Source organism: Triturus cristatus, chromosome 12 (assembly GCF_964204655.1).
Source record: "Triturus cristatus chromosome 12, aTriCri1.1, whole genome shotgun sequence".
In the NCBI taxonomy this organism is placed as follows: Eukaryota; Metazoa; Chordata; class Amphibia; order Caudata; family Salamandridae; genus Triturus; species Triturus cristatus.
The window spans coordinates 426,600,187-426,620,946 of record NC_140595.1 but is presented as its reverse complement, the minus strand read 5'-3'; the positions used below and the strand labels follow the sequence as shown (position 1 = coordinate 426,620,946).

The window sequence follows — 20,760 nt, the reverse complement described above, 5'->3', positions numbered from 1 at the left end:
ATTGTCGCCGAGCCATGAGATTCCATTACGGTCTATGCCCCAGGCACAACCCCAATATCCCATGCTCCGCGAAGCTAGCTCTTACGTCGCAGAAATCCTTGAACAATAGGAATATCAAGGTGTAATAGAAATGTGTGTCCCCCATGAATAATCCTCTTTTCACTGTAACCAAACCTGATGGGTCATACCGCCTAGTTTTGGATTACCGGCATTTGAACTCTCATTGTCGGACCTGTGCGGTACAGAATACCCACAGATCTGCCCTCGTTGATAGTCTTGTGAGAAAAAGGTTTAAAACCACACTTGACATCTCCAATGGCTTTTATAGCCATAACCTGTACTCTATTAGTAGTCAGTGGACAGCATTTACTTCAGGCGGCAAACAGAAACAGTTTAAAAGATTAGCCATGGGCTACAAAAACAGTCCAGGTGTCTTTGCCGCACATGTAGTCTCTCTGTTGGAGAGCATTGACCCTGATGCGTACTCGTATTTTGATGATATCTATCTCACAGACGACGAATTATGGCCGCATCTGTGTCGCGTTGACCGCATCATTGTTATGTTTGTGGACTTCGGTTACAAATTCAACTTTGCAAAATAACACATTGCAGAGTACAAAGTGTTGTTTTTAGGCTATGAACTCAACAACGAAGGTTGAGGTCTGGCACCTCACTTCCTGGAGAAATGTGCATGTTTGCGCGCACCAACAACTCTGAAAAAACAGCAATATTTGCTGTTTTTTTTTAAATTTCGGGCGTACTTACATTCCCGATTATGCCCAGCGTATCAAGCCGCTATATGCATTGGTACAACCTACTTTATACAAATCGAGCTGGCTGCCAGAACATTCAGCTATCCTGCAATCTTTGCAGGCTGATCTTCTTGCTTCTAAATACTCACTGACGCGTGATAACCACACAAACCTGGTAATAAGAGTTGTGCCTAGTGCAGTGGGTTTCACGTATTTAACGTTCAATGAGGGCGACACAGTCCCTATTGCTTACAAGTCACACCTGTACACTTTGGCTGAAATGCGCTTTTCCACTCTCAAAAAAGTTTTGACTGCAGTGCAGATGGCGATTCTGAAAGAGAGAGTGCTGTCGCAAGGGAAACGCATGTTGGTTGTCACACCGTATCCTGCCCTAGAGGCAGTAACGAAAGCCAGTGTACCGAATTCTAAAGCTTTGCATCCCCGCTGGATACAATGGGCCACTTCTTTGACATCTCCTGATGTCACTTACATCTTTGATGTCTCATTGCAGACTCAGGAGTACTTGCAGTATGAATTTGTTCATCTGGCTCCTCTGTCTTTGCGTCCGCTTGAGGATTACCATTGTATCATTTACACTGATGGTTCAGCGCAACCGGCGACGGATTCTAAGCATGCTTATTCAGCAGCCTGCGCAATAGAGGCTGGTACTTTCGTGAATGGTGAATTCAAATCTGATGTCGTGCACAAGCAGACATTGGGTGATTGTACCGCCCAGTTGGTGCTTGCACTGGAGTTTGCCGATCCTCGTGTGACTACTCTTATAGTGAGTGACTCTTTTTACTGTGTTCAGTCTTACAACAACAATTTATTCTTTTGGACTCAAAATGAGTATCGTGAGTCCAAAGGTAGCACAATCAAGCATAAAACGCTTTGGGTTCGAGTCACAGAACTTAAATAACGGCTGCCGCTCGTGAATGTAATTCTTACTCTTGGGCACCAACGCGTAGGATTCCATGCTGTTGGCAACAGTTTAGTTGACAAAGCAGTGAAAACAGCAGTGGCAACATATCTAGTGGCAGCAGTTACAAGATCCAAAAGTAAGATTGATGACGACATCTTGGCAGCAATTGCTGCGACAGAGAAGGGTGATAATTACCCTCGAGGTTTCCCTTCTAAATACTCTTATCATTTAAGTCCTGATAAAGTTCCCTATGTGAGAATTAACGGCGTTGGTGACAGATTGATTCCCAAAGCGGACTGCAGACTTTCCATGATAACAGCCAATCACGAAGGTATGGCTTCTGCCCATGCCGGTGTTTCTGCGACTGTTACTATCTTACAACAACGTTACTGGTGGCGCGGATTGTATAAACAGACTCGTGCTTATGTTCTTAAATGTGACATCTGCCAGCAGATTAAACCTTCGACTGCTGCGCGTCCACCTCAAACACAGTTGTACATATCTAATAAACCACTTGGGTTTATTTAGATCACTGCGGTCCTTTTTCCTCTGATACTGCGTATAAGTACATCTTAGTTGCAGTGGATCCGTCCACACGTTTTCTATGGGTCTGGCCACAACGGAGTGCTGATGCTCGAACTGTCATCAGGGATTTGTGTGTCTTTGTAGGAATTTTTGCAAGTGGTACCCTTCATTCTGACCAGGGTCCAGCATTCGCCTCTAAGGCGTACAAGGATGCCATGAGATCTCTGGGGGTCCAGGTCAAATTTTTGTCTCCATACCGGCCTGAGGGCAATGGCGTTGTGAAGCGAATGAACCGTGACTTAAAGCAATTCCTGACAGCTAGGGTCTTAGGTACTGGCAGGAACTGGTTGGCCCATTTATATAGCGTTCAACGTGCACTTAATAATCTCCCTAGAAGGTCTCTGGGTGGGCGGACCAAATACGAAATGCTCTTAGGCATAAAGATGTTTGTCCCGGACCTTGATGGTCTAGACATGGCGGCGTCGGCCGCTCTCTTTGATGTAGATGATCACTCTGCTGTATTACAGACTCTACAAGAGACGAGAGACAGTTTTGCAAAGAAACACTTGCCCTCCACAACTGATGCTACACTTCAGATTCCAGTAGTCGGCTGGCTACCTCGAGTTGGTGACCTGGTCCGTGAGAAGGTGGAGAACAAGAAGGAGTTTGGCCCCTCTTATAATGCTTCAGTTCCAGTGCTTGGCATGCAGGGTACAAGAACAGTCATTTTACCTCCACTTCCTGGTCGCAAGGATAACAAGTACATCTCCATTGACAATGCCAAACTACAACGAGTGGCCGATTCTTCTTAGTATGACTCCAGCGGTCTCTTGTCCAGCAATGCTGAGAAATTCTGTTTTGGCTCCGGCAAATACCAACAGGCCTGACGTTGCCATTGAGATGCACACAGTTACTAATCCTTTATTGACTCCACCGGCTGGTGGTCCAGCTGAAGATAAACAGTATACTTATCCCACATATGTGTCGTTGCCTGGTTTACAATCAAGTGCAGTTGACCAGTCACGTTTTTCATTTGACACTAACCCTATAACTTCCAATGCCCCATCGAAAATATATATTTTTGCTGTTTGGTTTAAAAGACATTGTTTAATTCCCCCGTGGACTTACATTTGGCTGGTGCTCATAACTATTTTTTTGTTTATGTCAATTGGATTTGTGGTTGTATTTTTTCATCTAGTAAATGGACACTATCTCACCGAAAGATCTACAATTAGATTAATTGATGGAACTTTGGCTCCCCACTCCTCATCACACATCATGAAGAGGGACCAGACCTTTGTAAATATTACTGCCTGGCCTGTGTTGGATGGGATTGTTTGGGATGCTGTCAAATTTCAAATTCATGGTCCCACAGAGGTGATCAATGTCCCCAATGTACTTCGTGTTTCTATGGGGGATGTTGTTAAACAAAATATACGCTCTGATGATTGGGATGTCCAAGCCATAGAGGCTCTTTTTTTCTGATTTGAAATATTATGCTGCTTTTGATGCTGAAGATTTATATTTAGACACAGTAAATTATGAAGAGTTGTTTTGCTACCAACACTATGCCAATCATTTCCTGCATAAAGCAAATTCATCTAGAAATGATGTCAATTATACACAATGGGAACATTGTCCGGCACCAGTAGAAGGCAGCTCCATCGTGCGTGCCTTATCCCAAACCACCTTGTTTTTGAACTCCACCATTTTTCAGACCACCCGTTTTGGATTGGCTACCTCTAAAAAGATGAATTCCCCCTCTATTCCTGATCTGGGCGCTTATCCAAGATGGGATAATCACACAGATCTGTCCCTTGATGCATTGCAGTCATTTATTACTAATACATCCTTCAACATTTCCAACCTAAACCCTGAAGGGTAGTTAATATGGCAGAAAAGTTCAGATTCCTGTCAACATCGTTTTTTGGGTCTGTACACAGGTTAGGGTGGACCCCCGATTTGAATATTCCCATTCTGTTACTACCTATTCTGTAGGAAAGTTATGTCAAACCTGGCTGCAACATTCCACCTTGGCATCTGTTAAACTTAATTTATCAAAATTGAATGACAAGGTAGATTTAAATGATTTTGTTAAAGGCCCTGTGAGTGGCAGGTCCAAAAGATGGGTGTACGCGGTTTACAACGAAGTTTGGAAATTATCTCAAGTTGAAGCTGCTTCTAGATTAAGGGCTATTGATCAAGCCAATTTAGAAAAAGTGCTAGCTGTCATCGATAATAACATTAACACCCTTTCTTACAGAATTTACACGTTAGATAATATTGTTTCATCTGTTGTGGATATTGTTCAGGATGATACATCTGTTTTATACCATGGTCAAAATCAATTGCGTTCTATAATGCAGTTTGCATTGACTTTACAAACATTAAAGGCTGGGAAAGTTCCCTGGGACTACATGAACACATCAGCTTTATTCCTGCCATTTAATCTGACTGCTAAACAACAGTTCATGTCCATGAAGGATGCGACATACTCATTATTGCATATTGAAAAGATGGAACCTTTACCATTCTCTGTGGCCGAATCGAACTCAGCTTTGTGTCTTATCCATGGATTGATCACTTTACCGTTTTGATTGTTTAAGTTCAGTTCATGTATGAAACACTATGCCTTAGGCAAGTACGAACCATTGGGTACCGCTTTCCTGCATGATGTTTGGTCACTCCCATTTACATACAGGTGCCTGAGAGAGGGTAAAGAGGTTCATTTAAAAGGAGAGGAATGCACTTCCACACCTGATCACTCAGTAGTCTGTAGGAACATCCAATTGCATGGCGCATGCAACGTTCACGCACCAAATTTAGTTAGCATTCTGAAAGAAAATCCTGTACCAGCGATTACACCCACTTTCACATTATTAGCTAACGGTAGTTATTTGCTTTTAAATAATGAACCATGCAGCGGGATGCTAGTGGGGATTCCATACATTGTAACTGTCTCACAACGAGTAGTCTGTTGTACGAATGTTATTTTCCCACCCCCGCATGGGAGACACAGGTGCCGATTACGATCCTGGAAAAACCAGGTACGAACTGTCGGACGGAGGCATTTTTCCGTCCGACTCGTACCCGGTCGTAAAACTTCACAAACATGCAAGTACGAATCGCACGGAAACACCATTCCCGTACGAGTCGTACAAAACACCGACCGACGAAAAAATACACACAAATGTGATCCGGGAATGCTCCGACGTGAGGTCGGGATGCCTTCAGGCAGGGTTTCACGACCCAGGAAGTACGAATCGAACCGACAGCAGTCCGGACGGCAATATTTTTACAGCACCCAAAAAGTGCCGGCAAAGCGAAGTACGCCGCGAAACGAGCAGATTAGGGGGCCCGGTACGCGCCGTACCCCCCCCAGCCCCCGTGAGTACGCGCCGTACCCCCCCAGCCCCCGTGAGTACGCGCCGAACCCCCCGTGTATGGACACCCGTGTATGTACGGTGCATACCTCCACCCGTGTATGGACACCCGTGTACGTATGGTGTGTACCCCCACCCGTGTATGGACACCCGTGTACGTACGAGTCGTACCCCCACCCGTGTATGTACGGTGCGTACCCCCACCCGTGTATGGACACCCGTGTATGTACGAGTCGTACCCCCACCCGTGTATGGACACCCGTGTACGTACGGTGCGTACCCCCACCCGTGTATGGACACCCGTGTACGTACGAGTCGTACCCCCACCCGTGTACGCACGGTGCATACCCCCAGCGCGTAGCGCTGGGGGTACGCACCGTACATACACAGGTGGGGGTACGACTCGTACGTACACGGGTGTCCATACACGGGTGGGGGTACGCACCGTACGTACACCGGTGGGGGTATGACTCGTACGTACACGGGTGTCCATACACAGGTGGGGGTACGCACCGTACGTACACGGGTGTCCATACACGGGTGGGGGTACGACTCGTACATACACGGGTGTCCATACACGGGTGGGGGTACGCACCGTACATACAAGGGTGGGGGTACGACTCGTACGTACACGGGTGTCCATACACAGGTGGGGGTACACACCGTACGTACACGGGTGTCCATACACGGGTGGGGGTACGCACCGTACATACACGGGTGGGGGTACGACTCGTACGTACACGGGTGTCCATACACGGGTGGGGGTACGCACCATACATACACGGGTGGGGGTATGACTCGTACGTACACGGGTGTCCATACACAGGTGGGGGTACGTACCGTACGTACACGGGTGTCCATACACGGGGGTTCGGCGCGTACTCACGGGGGCTGGGGGGGGGATTCGGCGAGTATGTGGGCACATGTCTCCATGGTTGCTATGGGAGTTCGGTGCGGACGGTGTTATTTCCATATGGTTGTAACATCGGACGCACGGGTTGGATCGTACTTGCGCGGTCGGACTTCACTTTTCACGTTTGTACGGTAGATCGTCCGGGGACGTGTCGGACACATTTTCCAACCCGAGGACGTGTGGGGAATTATTCCCAATGCGATTCGTATGGACTTTTTCCCATGCGAATCGTACTTGGCAGTTTGTACGGCACTTGTACGATTCGTACGGTAAAACGACCGGATACGAGTCGTACGGGGAAATTTTTTACAGGATCGTAATCGGCACCTAGATGTATCCATCTGGCCTTTCATACCGACCTTGAAAGCAGAGTTCAACAAGATGAGCAGAATAAGGGCTCTATTGTCTCAAAAAGAAGTTGCCCTGACTTCCTCCTGTGAAACATTTGTCCTTCACGTAGCACCGAGGTGCATGCGCTTTTAAATACTGATCTCCCCCTTCATTTCGGTGCTCTGATTCATACAATATTCAATGCCTCGTCAACAACTGGCTTGGTGCATTTTTTCAAAGTTGTGGGCTCCGGCCTTGTGACCTCCTTCCAAACAATATTTGGTGTGATACCGGCATTTTTTCATTCTATTTTTGCCAGCGTCTTCGGCGGGCTTCCATTGTTTCTTGCCTTGACAGCTGGTGTGCTCCTGTTGGTTTGCTTGCTCCGTAATGGCTGCACGATCTGTATCACACGACAGCCTGTCCCGGTCGCTTCAACTGCGTAACCGGATGCTTGATTACTATGAAACATTACCACTTGCCACTTTGAGTGTAGCCTATGGATTATCCTTCCGGATCTCATACTTTACTTGCGTGCAACCTGTTTTCCATTGCCTGGATTGTCCATTGGAATGGGCTCTGGATTTGTGCCTGTCGAACACGGCGTCTCCTGCCCTGGATTATGATCGACTAATGAGTCCCTTAGTGGCTCATGAGTTGGACTGTTCTGGTATCCAGATTATGGCCTGTGGAGCGGCATACGGAGTGCTAGGGAATTGGGATATATATGCAGCAGCATATGACTTCTTGGCAAGAAGTTATCTTGAAGTACACGCAGGTTGTTCTCTGATGGTGCTAGAGGCTCCGGTTATCGAAGAACATGTATGTTCATTTACTTTACTTGACTGGATGGCTGACTCTTTTATTGAACATTACAATGACTTCCTCTTGGAGGCAGTTACAACTTATTGTGCCTACACGTTGATGGAATAAATTGGCAGTTGTCCATCTTCCGCACGTCCTATTCCAGATTTTTAAATTTTTCTTTTTACTCCACATTGGGCTGTATACCGCCCCTGAGAGATGTTTTAATTTTTCTTTTCCCAACAAATTTTTCGAACTTTCACTACCAATTATATGGCTTGTCAATACATGAATTTGGTTCTGTCTCGCTTGAACTTGAACTCTGCGTTCCTACATTGCTTCCCTATTCTGTTCTGATCAAGGTGTGGAAATTTGGCAGAGATCGCTGTTAGCATTTAGCTGAAGCCATCTTGTTTCCGGCAGCCATTTTGTCAATCATGTACTTTTTCCTTCTTCACTGTTGCTTGCCCTTGGCATTTGCCCAAAGAACTGGCTATACTTAGCCTCTGCTACTCTGCACATGTGCAGAAGAGTCTGTAGCTGCCCATGCACCTGCTCTAGTTGGTAACTGTCAGGTTGTTTTTACCAAAGTCAGCAACTGCTGGCTCCTCCTTTACTGTTGACTGTGCATTCTTTGTATGACCATTTATGTATGTAACTCTCCTATGTGTGCTTGTACCGCCTTCTTTTGAGCTCCTGTGTGGTTATAAAAGACCCATGGTTCTTCTACTCCTTGTGCTACTCCATACACTACCAAAGGGTGTTGTGTGAATGTAGTTCCACCTCATGAGGTTAATAAAATATCTTTTTACTATTTCAGCTTTTGTGCCAACTTCTATATTCTGGTCTGAGGACTTTTGTGCAGAGCAGGGCGAACCCCTAACACTGGTAGGCCTTGCTGAGGTCCACCTTTACAAATTGGCGTGCAACGGGGGGCTCATCGGTGACTCGGATACCCGAAGGAGTGGTCTTGATGGAGGATTGGAATCTCGCTACGGGTGATCACTGCGTGAGGAGACCCGTGTCTTCGCAGCCGCGGCGCTCCTTCCACTTCTCCTGATGTTGACCCTCCAGGCGGTGCCAGTCCTCGACTGAGATTCCTTCTGGTGTTCGCCGTGCAGAGACCATTTGGTCGGTTCAGAAATTGGCAGTTGAAAGCTGATGGTTTGTGCTTGGTAAGGTCGTCGACATTTTTTTGTTAGTATTTGGCCAAAAACTTGACTTGTTTGGATATATATACATTGCAATTTATATAGGCAGGTAATGAGAGAATTTAGAAAAACTTGAACGGCACACTTTGAGTTAAGTGCTACTTTGCGTATAATATTGTACATACTACAACATTCTTGGCATGCCTGTTTCAAGCACACTTCGTGGAATGTGTTGCTTTCTTGGAGGTACCAATATGGATCTTGAACGGAATCAGCCGGCTCCCCCAGAGGGGACACCAAATAGGGATATGTATATTAAAAATTGTATTTCTTCTATAATGTACAGCACATTATGGAATACATATTCTAGTAAGGATCCTGAGTTGCGATGGCCTATAAATGGGTCATTTGATCTTAAAAAGATTCAGTATGTGGAGCAATGTATGTCTAAACGTAAAAGTAGACAGGATATGTTTGATTGTGTACTAATGTGGGAGAAAGAAGCTCGTGAACGTGTAAAAAAGAGAGCAAGCTTTGGTAGAAAAAGAACAACGCAAAAATATCCATGCGAAAGCGCTGGAACTGAAAAATAAAAAAATTAAGGAGATAAAAGAGAGAGGATAGGTAGCGTCATTTACAGGTAAATGGTCAATACCCTGTCCGGCGCCCCCTTTACCCTCTACTTAATAAACCACAGGACGATTCCATTTTGTTAGATCGCTCCCCGCCTCCATACACTTTTCCCTCTGCCCCTACTATTGATTCTGATGATGATATTTCTCCTACAGATCAGGATCAGTTAGGATCCGATGCTCAGCGTCAGACTCGCTCAATTCTACCGGCTGATCGTGCAGCCGCTCTTAGATCAGCTGCTCGCAAAACAGCTCGTGATGACATTCCTGCTTCAGATCTTGTAGCTGATGTACAACAATGGCAGGATAGGGAACAGTTATATTTTGTAGAAATATTTACCACAGAAATGACTGCACGGTTTAGAAAGCATTCCACAGAGTTAGAGCCTGTTGATATAGCAAACAATTGTAAACAATTGTAAACAATTGCGCGACGGTCTTTTTCTCCCTTCTCAGGTGGCTGACTTAATTAGTTGCTTGGTTAAACTGTGAGCTGAGGCATTCCGTTTGCGGGAGGAGAAAAAGGCAGCCACTGCAGCTGAACAAACAAATCAGCCCCCCGTGTCGCAGGATGGCAACCCAGGGACAGATAAGGCTATTGTAGTTCATGGGAAACCAATGCGTGAAGCTGCGCCTTTGTATGTCCCTCCTAAGGGTACGGGAAAGGATGATGATAAAACTTCAGATGATGCGAAGGGATATTATATTCATAATTGGGTCTATACTCCTTGGAGTAGAGCAGATGTAATGGCTCTTAAGACTGCTTTGCCAGACCCGCGGAAACATGTGGCGGCTTTTTACGAAGAAGCTGAAGGAGCTATTGGTTCTTGTATTATGACTTTGCCTGATATTGATATGTTTTTTGGGCTTATCCTACCCCCTGATATGTGGAGATCTATTCGTAAAGTAGATGATCAGGCAGCTTTAGGATATATTTGGAGGGAATTAGAGAGAACAGATAGAGAACGGGAACCAGCACAGAAACCGCAACAACTGATTTTAGACATTCCAAGAGCTATAATTGTTAAATTGAAAACTCTCATTTCTCCTAAAAAGATAGATTGGACTATGTTAGCTTTACTTGGGAGCCCCAAAGGCTACAACAAGGAAACTCCAGGTGGTACAGAACTGCTGTTCAACATACCCAGGCACCAATCCGCTCGACACGCCCTGAACTCCCTTTTTCTGGATCCCTGTGGCTTAGTTTGAAATCCTTTGCATTGCCCACAGGGCGCTTTCAAATAAAGGACCAATGATCTCCCATTTCCTGCTCTCCTCCTACACCCCTCGAAGAACCTTGTGATCCTCTAATGCACACCTGGCCAAGATACCCAAAGTCAGAAGGAAAAGATTCGGAGTGCGCTCTTTTTCATATGATGTGGCTAGGCTATGGAACAGCCTCCCCCTCTCGCTACGCTCCATAAATCGGCTACTTTCCTTCTGGAAAATGCTTCAGAACACCTTGCCATGCAAAGTACAAATGCTGTATATAGATTGACAGATTTTCTTTGCTAGGGCCATATATCTTTTTACTGTTCCTTTCGAGAGTGGTAGAAGCCTTCCTGTGTTACGCCCTTGCTCGGCACAAGAACATAGCAAGGCACGGCTAACCATAAAGGAGTACACAGACGTGGAGGTGAGGCGATAGAAAATCGGGGAATGGTCTCTGGTTCATGAGTGAAGAGTACTGAAATGGACTTTGTAGAAAGTCAACTACAGCTTCACAAAACAGTAAGAGCAGGTACCAGCAAAAAACATTGTAAAATATGCTGCATTTATGTCGAGGTACCATCATCCACTTGTGTACTGTGAATCTCAGATAGGGCTCCTAGATGTTCAGTCAGAATCGTCCACCACAGTGTTGTTGTTCCCTGTCATTCTGTTACTGTTCTTGCTTGAACAGTAGATTAGGAGTAAGCGTTACCCAGGGATTTTTGGCTGCATCCGGTAGTGTTTGATGGCAGATGTTAATTTTTATCATAAAATGTATACACAATCGTTTGTGATGAAAAGTGCACCAAATGCATACAAAAAGTGCCATAGTCCTTACCAAAGTCCTTGTAAAGCAAATTCGTAAAGTTATCTCCTTTATTATGTTTAAGAAATCTTCCCTATTTTCATGAACTTGAACATTTATTTTATTTAAGGGGCCCTACTCAACAGATACATCATTTATTTAAATTGTTTAGATATAGCTATTTACAATTCTGCGTGTTCTTTCTTTTCCTTAGTTACTGCATCAATTCTTTTGGGCAAAATCTCGGTCCGGAATTTTATTCTGTGAGCTTTCAGTTGTTTCCTCATTTTCTGCTGCAAATTTATCTCAAGGTAGTGTTCTGCGCCGTCATAGGCAAACCATTCGGGTAAATTACCATTAGGGTTTCTGTTGAAGACAAAATTAAAATGGCATTAATTCCTAAATTAGTAACAATGACTTCAGAGTGAGAATTTTTAGAAAATGTGCTAAGCTGTATTACCCATTTCGTGCAAAGTTGGCCCAATACTTCATTAAATGTTCTGCTCAGTTGTTTCTCTTCATCGGTAGCATCGCCTAGAGAGAAACGTTTGTAATGTCAATGAGGCAGTTCTTAGATAATACCTTACTATTCAAATAATCTAGAACATGTGTACAGTTATACGACAACTCAAGTCGAACTAAATTTCTAAATTTAGAGGTTTTTGTTAGAAATAGACTCAGGGCCTTATTATGACTTTGGCGGTCTTCCAGCGGTGCCGTCACCATGCTATCCGCCGGAGGACTGCCAACGCCGTGGTGCACCAGCCCACCGGATTAAGAGTTTAATTCTGGTCAGGCAGGCAGAGCTGCGCTGGTCTCATGGAGGTAGGCGGTTGGGCTCCTAGGAGAGCCTAACATGCAGCCCGCCACCATGACAGCGCCTGCAGCACGTTTCTGCATGGTGTGGCATGCATACCACACCGTGCAGGAACAAGGGTGCAATTACAGGGGGAACTGTGCCCCACTGCTTTCACTCCCAGGCACAGGAGCGGCAGGGGGCCCTGTTAGGGCCCCTTAGTTGCCTCTCCGCCATCTTTTTCATGGTGGGCTCACCGCCATGAAAAGGGCAGTGGACCGGGAACTCAGAAAATGCTCAGCGGTGCCGCAGCAGCACCACCAGCATATTCCTGCTCCTGACCACTGCACGACCGCTACGGGATCCTGGATCCTCGGCGGGCACTGCGGTCCTGTGGCGCCACACTCGTAACAGCGTGTGTGGGCCTGCAGTGTGGCAGTGGTCGGACCACCACTGCGAGTACGGCGGTGCTATGGACCACCGTTCTCGTAATTAGGCGCTTAGTATCTGCAAAAGGCTTTTAAGAAGTAGTCCTTCAGTGATTCTATTGACAGAAGGGAGACCCCAATTCATTTTATGCCGTCCTCAAACCTTTATTCGTTTCCAGGAAAGCAAGACATACATAAAACAGAACGGCAATTGATATGCTTGCAGCTACTAAGCCATTGGAACCTATCCTAATCACCCTCCATCAATGGTTCCACCAGTGAATTCATAAACCTGACACTCTTAACTTGTAGTAGGTAACACCAAACAAACACACGGCCTCAGCAACCCTCTTTTACTAACAATCTAGATCTGACAGCCGTGGATATCATCAGAAGAACACCTTCATCAGTTGCTATGCTGCAGTAACATTGTGCTGTATGCAGAGGTTTATGGGAGCTTGCATGTGGAATAATAATTGTTTATCCCTCCCCACTCCCCCCGAAGAACACGTTTTACTTACATTTCCTCTTGCTTTGTTCACAGTTGCTAAAAGGGGATGTCGTTCTATTGTGCATTCTATATTTCATTTTACCATAGAGTTATCCTGTAGTATTTTCTTTATATTCTTTTTTTTTTTTTGATAAACAAGTTTTATTGGAGATTTTGAAAAACACAGCAAAATAAAACATTGCGCCTGACAAACCACCACTGTACAATCACACAGAGTGAAAGCACGCCCCCCTCGTCCCCGCCCGAATCCCTGTCCCCCACCCCCAAAGCGCCCAATCACGATACATTGCCCAACCACTTCCCCCATACCCTACGGTATTTCTTAGGGCAGCCCCTCGCCTGATAGAGAGTACGTTCCTGGGCCGCACACCAGTCCACACCAGCACTCCATTTAGCCAAAGCAGGCGGCCGTGGGTGTTTCCATGCCGCTGCAATGTCTCTCTTTGCCACCATGAACGCCATCATAAGGAACAGCTTCTCTGCACGTGTGCCATGTAGACCGTCCGTGATGCCCAGCAGGGTGTGCCTAGGATTGTGTGGTACCTCCCATCCCAACACCTCCGTGAGGTCAGCCTCTATGCCCCTCCAGTAATCTCTTAGGTCCGGACAGGACCACACCATATGGATAAAGTCGGCCGGGTCAAAGCCACAGCGGGGGCAAGATGCGGTGACAGAGAGGCCCGCGCGGTGTAGACGCGCCGGTGTGAGGTATGCAGTGTGGAGATAGTATATCTGAATCAGCCGCAACTTGGCAGAGGCCGTCACCAGCCGGGGGGCCATAAGGGCGTCCCTCCAGTCCACCTCATCCAAGGGCCCCACCCAACCCTCCCATCTCTCCCTCAAGCCATCCTGAACCGCGGGGGTATTGTTAATAAGTGAGCGGTGTATACGGGAAATACCCCCTGAGGTTCTGGACTTTTAAGAGTCCAGTGGTGTCAGGGAAACAACACCCAAAGACCCCTGAGTTCCTCCTGTCTCGGTGCACAAATAAACAGAGACACGGGCTTCTCGATGGTGGCGTCAAAGACCAAGGTTTATTTACTGCAGGGACACAGAAGTCATAGGAACCACACAGAGGCAGAATCTACGAGACTGTTCAAATTGCATTAAGTGGGTTGTTCCTTAAATACACGGAAAATGTCTTTAGGCAACATTACACGGATATTTCTCATGCCCAACCCGGTATCCCAAACAAACAGTAAATAGACATCAAACAATAATTAGTCGTAGGATTTCGGTATTCGATCAGGTTCCCTTGACAGTTTTCCATTCTTTGTCCGATCCTCCCCATCATAAAAATCGTAACCTCCCCATTGTAAAAGCCCAGAAGGAGAGGAGCAGAGCCAGGTGCAAAGGATTGAAAAGTAGGATAAGAGGTGTTTATGGATCATAAACGGGCATGGCTACCGTCTTCAGCCTTTCAGTCAGGACAACGGACACGAGAACCAGTATAGCAGGACTGGCCTCAGGCAGGGGAGGCAGCTTGATTCTGCCTAGTCATGCAGCGTCAGCCTTTCTCGGGGCTCGAGCTTACGTGTCCTTAACAAGGTGACTCTGCCGGGGTCATCGCCCGTTCATTGACTATGTGAGGGCAAGAAACAAAATGGATGCCGTAACTAAAATGGATGCCATGACTTTACAACAGAATGCCCTATTTCTCAGTGAATTCATGCTAGTTGCGTAGCGAAAACACTGTTATGCATATAATGGATCATTTGTGGTTCATTGGTACCAAAATCGTGTCAGTACTACGATACCGAATTCACGGGTTCGGATCGCTACAGAACCTCAGACCGTCCTTTTGCCCATACATAGGCAATAACTCACTCTATGTCAGAATCCATTTCTATGTTCATCAGGTCACTGATATGTTGTTGGAGCATTACTCTATCCCGTGGCGTATCTCTAAAAACAGGTGGTCTTCTTACGCATGTTGAAATGCAGAGGTTACATAAGGCAGGACCACACTGAACAATGAGACAGCACGAAAATAAAAATACCAACGCAACACCAGTGACTATCAGAACCTTCCATCCCCACGCAGACAACAGGCTCCAGAACCATCCCATTAATGACCAGTCACCTTCCTCTACATGAATAGAGTCAGAGATCTTATGTAACTTAGAGATGGCCTTGTACACCGTTGGCGCATTATCTGGGATAAAAACACAGCAACTCGATTGGATCATCTTACACACTCCACCTCGATCTGCAAGTAACACATCAAGAACCATACGGTTCTGTAACGTCATGAGGCGATCCGCTTGAAGCTCAGCTGTCAGGTTACTAAGGGTACCCGCAGTTTCGGTGATAGTGGATTCAACTACCCGTGTTAGTTGACATAAGTTTCTACTGTTGGCCATAGGCCCGCAGAACGGAAGTAAACCTTTGAAGAAGTCTCCTGCTTCTTGGCCAGCAGTATATTCCTTACTGAAAACACCTCTCACAACTCTAGTTTTGTGATAGTCCGGTGCAGCAGTGTATGTCGGAGGTAGCAGTTGAGCGATATAACATGAGCCTGAGAAGTCAGCAGGCAGCCATGTGTATGCTCTGTCTTGGCAAACAAAATAGGTACCCTTAGCAGCTAAGAATGCAGGGGAAGACTGTGACGGGAAGGAAAACATATGTTTCGATACAGTCACTCTTCCCTAGTCGAGCTTTCGGATTCCTCCCATTTCCTTGCAAACAGACCTGACCTTGGTGGGGTACGACCCAGATCGGAGTCGAGCTTTTACGTTTGTTCTCACCCAGAGTAATGCCATATTCCGTAACATTCCAACCCATGTAAACTCGCAATTCATCCTTGGGAATGAACGGAGTATTATTGACATCTCTAACCATGTCAGTGATTCCTTTTACCAAGGCTCTATTAGCAGAGTTATACCGAGTGGAACGCGGAGGTCGTGGAGGATAGGTCTCTAGGGCATAAGCGAACATGGTCTGAAATGCCCAAAATGATCCATTATAACTAAAGGGCAGAACCAGATAAGGGATGCCCTTGTCCATGGTATGTGGTATCAAGCCACACACCCAGCAGTTTGTTGTGTTAACTACTAGTTGATGTTGGTGCAAGAGCTGAATGAAAGTGTTATTTATAAACTCAGAGCGTCGAGCTTGCTCGTGGGCAGGAAAAGGATGGAAAGAATGGAGAGAAACAACAGTCGGAGAAACAGGAACATGGGGAGATACTGTAGATGTCAACTATACTGAACAGTATCCCTCTAGACCTATCTTATTTTATTTAGTGTGGATACACATGGAGATAAATACCACTGCTATGTGTGCATTTATATAAAAAACAATTTTATTTATATTTTTAGTTATTTATGCATTATTTCTTCATAATCAGTTGCTTTTTCACATTATACAATACAATTCATTGCTTCTTTTGTAAAAGGTTTTGTCTTTTTATAAAATACAGAGTGTAAACAAACGTCTTTTCAATAGTCATACCCTGTAAATTTCATCAATGGTTCACAACAACAAAGATAAGAATAACCCCACACCAGTCATACCTCTAAAGTATCTACATACATATCACATTCATACAACACCTTACAAACAGCACCCCAAAGAAAAGGAAAGACAGCAAAATTAGCGCTCGTCCAACAGGGCAAGCTGCTGGATCCTCTGATGGATTGTTAAACGTTGGGGTGTCTCAAACTCTCTGGTCGACGCACGTTTCGGTGGCCTAACAATCTTCAAATGCCACCTTCTTCAGGACCTGTTGCTGCGTGTGTTAATCACGGGCAAGGGTGGGGGCCTGAATTATCTAAAAGTCAATAGGATAATGTTACTAAACATAGTTTTGTATAGTAGCAAGTACCATGTGTCAATCCTACAGGAGAGTATACAATTTATCTCCAATGCATAGTTTAGTTTGAATGACCCATTTCAGGTTTGCAAAAACGCTACTGAATTCGTTGCCCTTAAAAAGATACCGTTGGTATACTTAAATAGAGAAAAGAAGAAAAAGTTTAGAAGAACAGAGTTGATAGGAGATGAATAGAATATATAGTCTTGACTTCTACTTTCACATCTACCATTCTGGGGTACTTTTACACCTACTACATTAGATAGATACGAGAGAGACATATGTGACTCTACCTGCTATCAGGTGGGCTCACTGATAGTGATGCGGGGACGTATGGTCATCTGGAAATCATGTGATATTGGTTTGATTATGGCTATTGCTGAAAAAAGATAATGATTAAACGGTCATCTATTTCTGATAAGTATGTCATTATATGACCGCATATTTGTCCAATAAAACATTATCCAACATACCTCATATATGTTTAAATCACTCCGAAAATCGTTAAATGGAGCCGTCGGTTTACCACGTTATCACTCCGCCGTATCTTTTTATTTAGAGGAATTGATTTCATTCAAGATACCCATGAACCTCATTGAACCTGTGTATAGTCATAGAAACTGATGGTTATTATCTATGCAATTACTCATAGTCATGAAATGGGCGGATTGTGCCTACTTAAAGATAATTCAAACTATTTATAAGGCTACACCTACTTTTTCAATGCTGTCCTCAGTATTTGTTGTGGCGGTCGATCTTAGTTTTTATTCCCTTGTCGATTGGGACTTTCTTTAGTCAGAGTTCAGCGTCTGAGTCTCAAAGCCATTACGACCGCTGATGTGAAAAAATAATAGGTTAAGTTAGAATGGAAAAAAGGGAATCAAACTAGCTATTGTTATTATTGGTTGCCCCGAAGTCAGATTGTTTGAACAGAAGATTCTTGGTTTAATTATCCTGTCAATTCCAATATTGTTGCTAATGGCCAACAAACATATCAGGGTATGTATTATCCTGATGCTACTAACCCTACCTGGCAACATAATGCTCGTCGGTTAGGGTTGGTGCGCTTCTACCTCCAATGTGATAATCCACTCCCAAACCTCAAAGTCTAATGTCTCTATCAGTTCACTACGTCTAGGTACGATTTGGATGATAACTGGCGTGTGCCAAAATTGTATTTTTAGAAGTTGGTTTTCTGTAAAAATTGACCGAGATTTTGCCATCATCTGATTGTATCATTATATCAAGGAATTCCACTGAGACCGTGCTTCTATGGCTAGTAAATTTCAAATTTTTGTCACTGACATTTAGCCATTCTATGAACGTGGTTAAAGTTTCATCATCTCCTCGCCAAATGAAAAAAATATCATCAATGAATCTATGCCATTTTAAAACATTCTCATAAAAAGGGGCTATTTCATTGAAGATATGTTTCAATTTGTACTCACCCATATATATATTGGCCACACTGGGGGCACAGGAAGCCCCCATGCTGGTCCCTTTGATCTGATGATAAAGATCCCCTCTGAAGTCAAATACAATATACATAATTCCGTATTACAGGTTCCATAGTGGAATATGGCAGACAATAGCTGGGATCAGCCCAAATTTGTAATAGGGCTCTATGTATTCAAATACCACTCCAAGATGGAGTCAACTCTAGCAGGACAATTCTATGAAGAAAACACACATCGGAAAATGACGTATAGCTTGCCGGCAAGAGAGCCGCAGGTGTTTCGTATCTACCAATTATCCCTAAATTAGGCCGAGGTGAAAGGTATAAAAAGCGGCAGTCCGATCTGAGACTTGCATGGAGCCGGACCACGCCAAGACCCCTTGGAGAACGCCGTACAGCATCGAGTAATAGGTGAGAAATCGTCACACGAATTCGTGCGTAACTTTGGGGCTGAACCATGTTTTGAGGTATTTGGAATTTAACCTATCACGAAATCATAGCCCGGAAGATCGTACCTAGACGTAGTGAACTGATAGAGACATTAGACTTTGAGGTTTGGGAGTGGATTATCACATTGGAGGTAGAAGCGCACCAACCCTAACCGACGAGCATTATGTTGCCAGGTAGGGTTAGTAGCATCAGGATAATACATACCCTGATATGTTTGTTGGCCATTAGTAACGATATTGGAATTGACAGGATAATTAAACCAAGAATCTTCTGTTCAAACAATCTGACTTCGGGGCAACCAATAATAACAATAGCTAGTTTGATTCCCTTTTTTCCATTCTAACTTAACCTATTATTTTTTCACATCAGCGGTCGTAATGGCTTTGAGACTCAGACGCTGAACTCTGACTAAAGAAAGTCCCAATCGACAAGGGAATAAAAACTAAGATCGACCGCCACAACAAATACTGAGGACAGCATTGAAAAAGTAGGTGTAGCCTTATAAATAGTTTGAATTATCTTTAAGTAGGCACAATCCGCCCATTTCATGACTATGAGTAATTGCATAGATAATAACCATCAGTTTCTATGACTATACACAGGTTCAATGAGGTTCATGGGTATCTTGAATGAAATCAATTCCTCTAAATAAAAAGATACGGCGGAGTGATAACGTGGTAAACCGACGGCTCCATTTAACGATTTTCGGAGTGATTTAAACATATATGAGGTATGTTGGATAATGTTTTATTGGACAAATATGCGGTCATATAATGACATACTTATCAGAAATAGATGACCGTTTAATCATTATCTTTTTTCAGCAATAGCCATAATCAAACCAATATCACATGATTTCCAGATGACCATACGTCCCCGCATCACTATCAGTGAGCCCACCTGATAGCAGGTAGATTCACATATGTCTCTCTCGTATCTATCTAATGTAGTAGGTGTAAAAGTACCCCAGAATGGTAGATGTGAAAGTAGAAGTCAAGACTATATATTCTATTCATCTCCTATCAACTCTGTTCTTCTAAACTTTTTCTTCTTTTCTCTATTTAAGTATACCAACGGTATCTTTTTAAGGGCAACGAATTCAGTAGCGTTTTTGCAAACCTGAAATGGGTCATTCAAACTAAACTATGCATTGGAGATAAATTGTATACTCTCCTGTAGGATTGACACATGGTACTTGCTACTATACAAAACTATGTTTAGTAACATTATCCTATTGACTTTTAGATAATTCAGGCCCCCACCCTTGCCCGTGATTAACACACGCAGCAACAGGTCCTGAAGAAGGTGGCATTTGAAGATTGTTAGGCCACCGAAACGTGCGTCGACCAGAGAGTTTGAGACACCCCAACGTTTAACAATCCATCAGAGGATCCAGCAGCTTGCCCTGTTGGACGAGCGCTAATTTTGCTGTCTTTCCTTTTCTTTGGGGTGCTGTTTGTAAGGTGTTGTATGAATGTGATATGTATGTAGATACTTTAGAGGTATGACTGGTGTGGGGTTATTCTTATCTTTGTTGTTGTGAACCATTGATGAAATTTACAGGGTATGACTATTGAAAAGACGTTTGTTTACACTCTGTATTTTATAAAAAGACAAAACCTTTTACAAAAGAAGCAATGAATTGTATTGTATAGTGAGAAAAAGCAACTGATTATGAAGAAATAATGCATAAATAACTAAAAATATAAATAATTTTTTTTTTTTATATAAATGCACACATAGCAGTGGTATTTATCTCCATGTGTATCCACACTAAATAAAATAAGATAGGTCTAGAGGGATACTGTTCAGTATAGTTGATATTTTCCTTGTTCCCCCTGTTCCCTGACCTCAAATTAACCTTTTAGGGGGTTCC

At 44.2% G+C, this 20,760-nt stretch overlaps 2 long non-coding RNA genes across 2 annotated transcripts; one reads left to right on the top strand and one right to left on the bottom strand.

Moving 5' to 3' along the window:
* Positions 1-16,768: 16,768 nt before the first annotated feature.
* On the bottom strand, positions 16,769-17,579 carry LOC146776057 (uncharacterized). The gene is made up of 3 exons (XR_014972174.1): positions 17,452-17,579; positions 17,272-17,357; positions 16,769-16,936 (listed from the first exon to the last, which is right to left on the bottom strand). It is a non-coding gene; the product is annotated as an uncharacterized LOC146776057 (long non-coding RNA).
* Positions 17,580-19,486: 1,907 nt separating this feature from the next.
* Positions 19,487-20,297, top strand: LOC146776056 (uncharacterized). Its single transcript, XR_014972126.1, has 3 exons — positions 19,487-19,614; positions 19,709-19,794; positions 20,130-20,297. It is a non-coding gene; the product is annotated as an uncharacterized LOC146776056 (long non-coding RNA).
* The last annotated feature ends 463 nt before the right edge of the window (positions 20,298-20,760 follow it).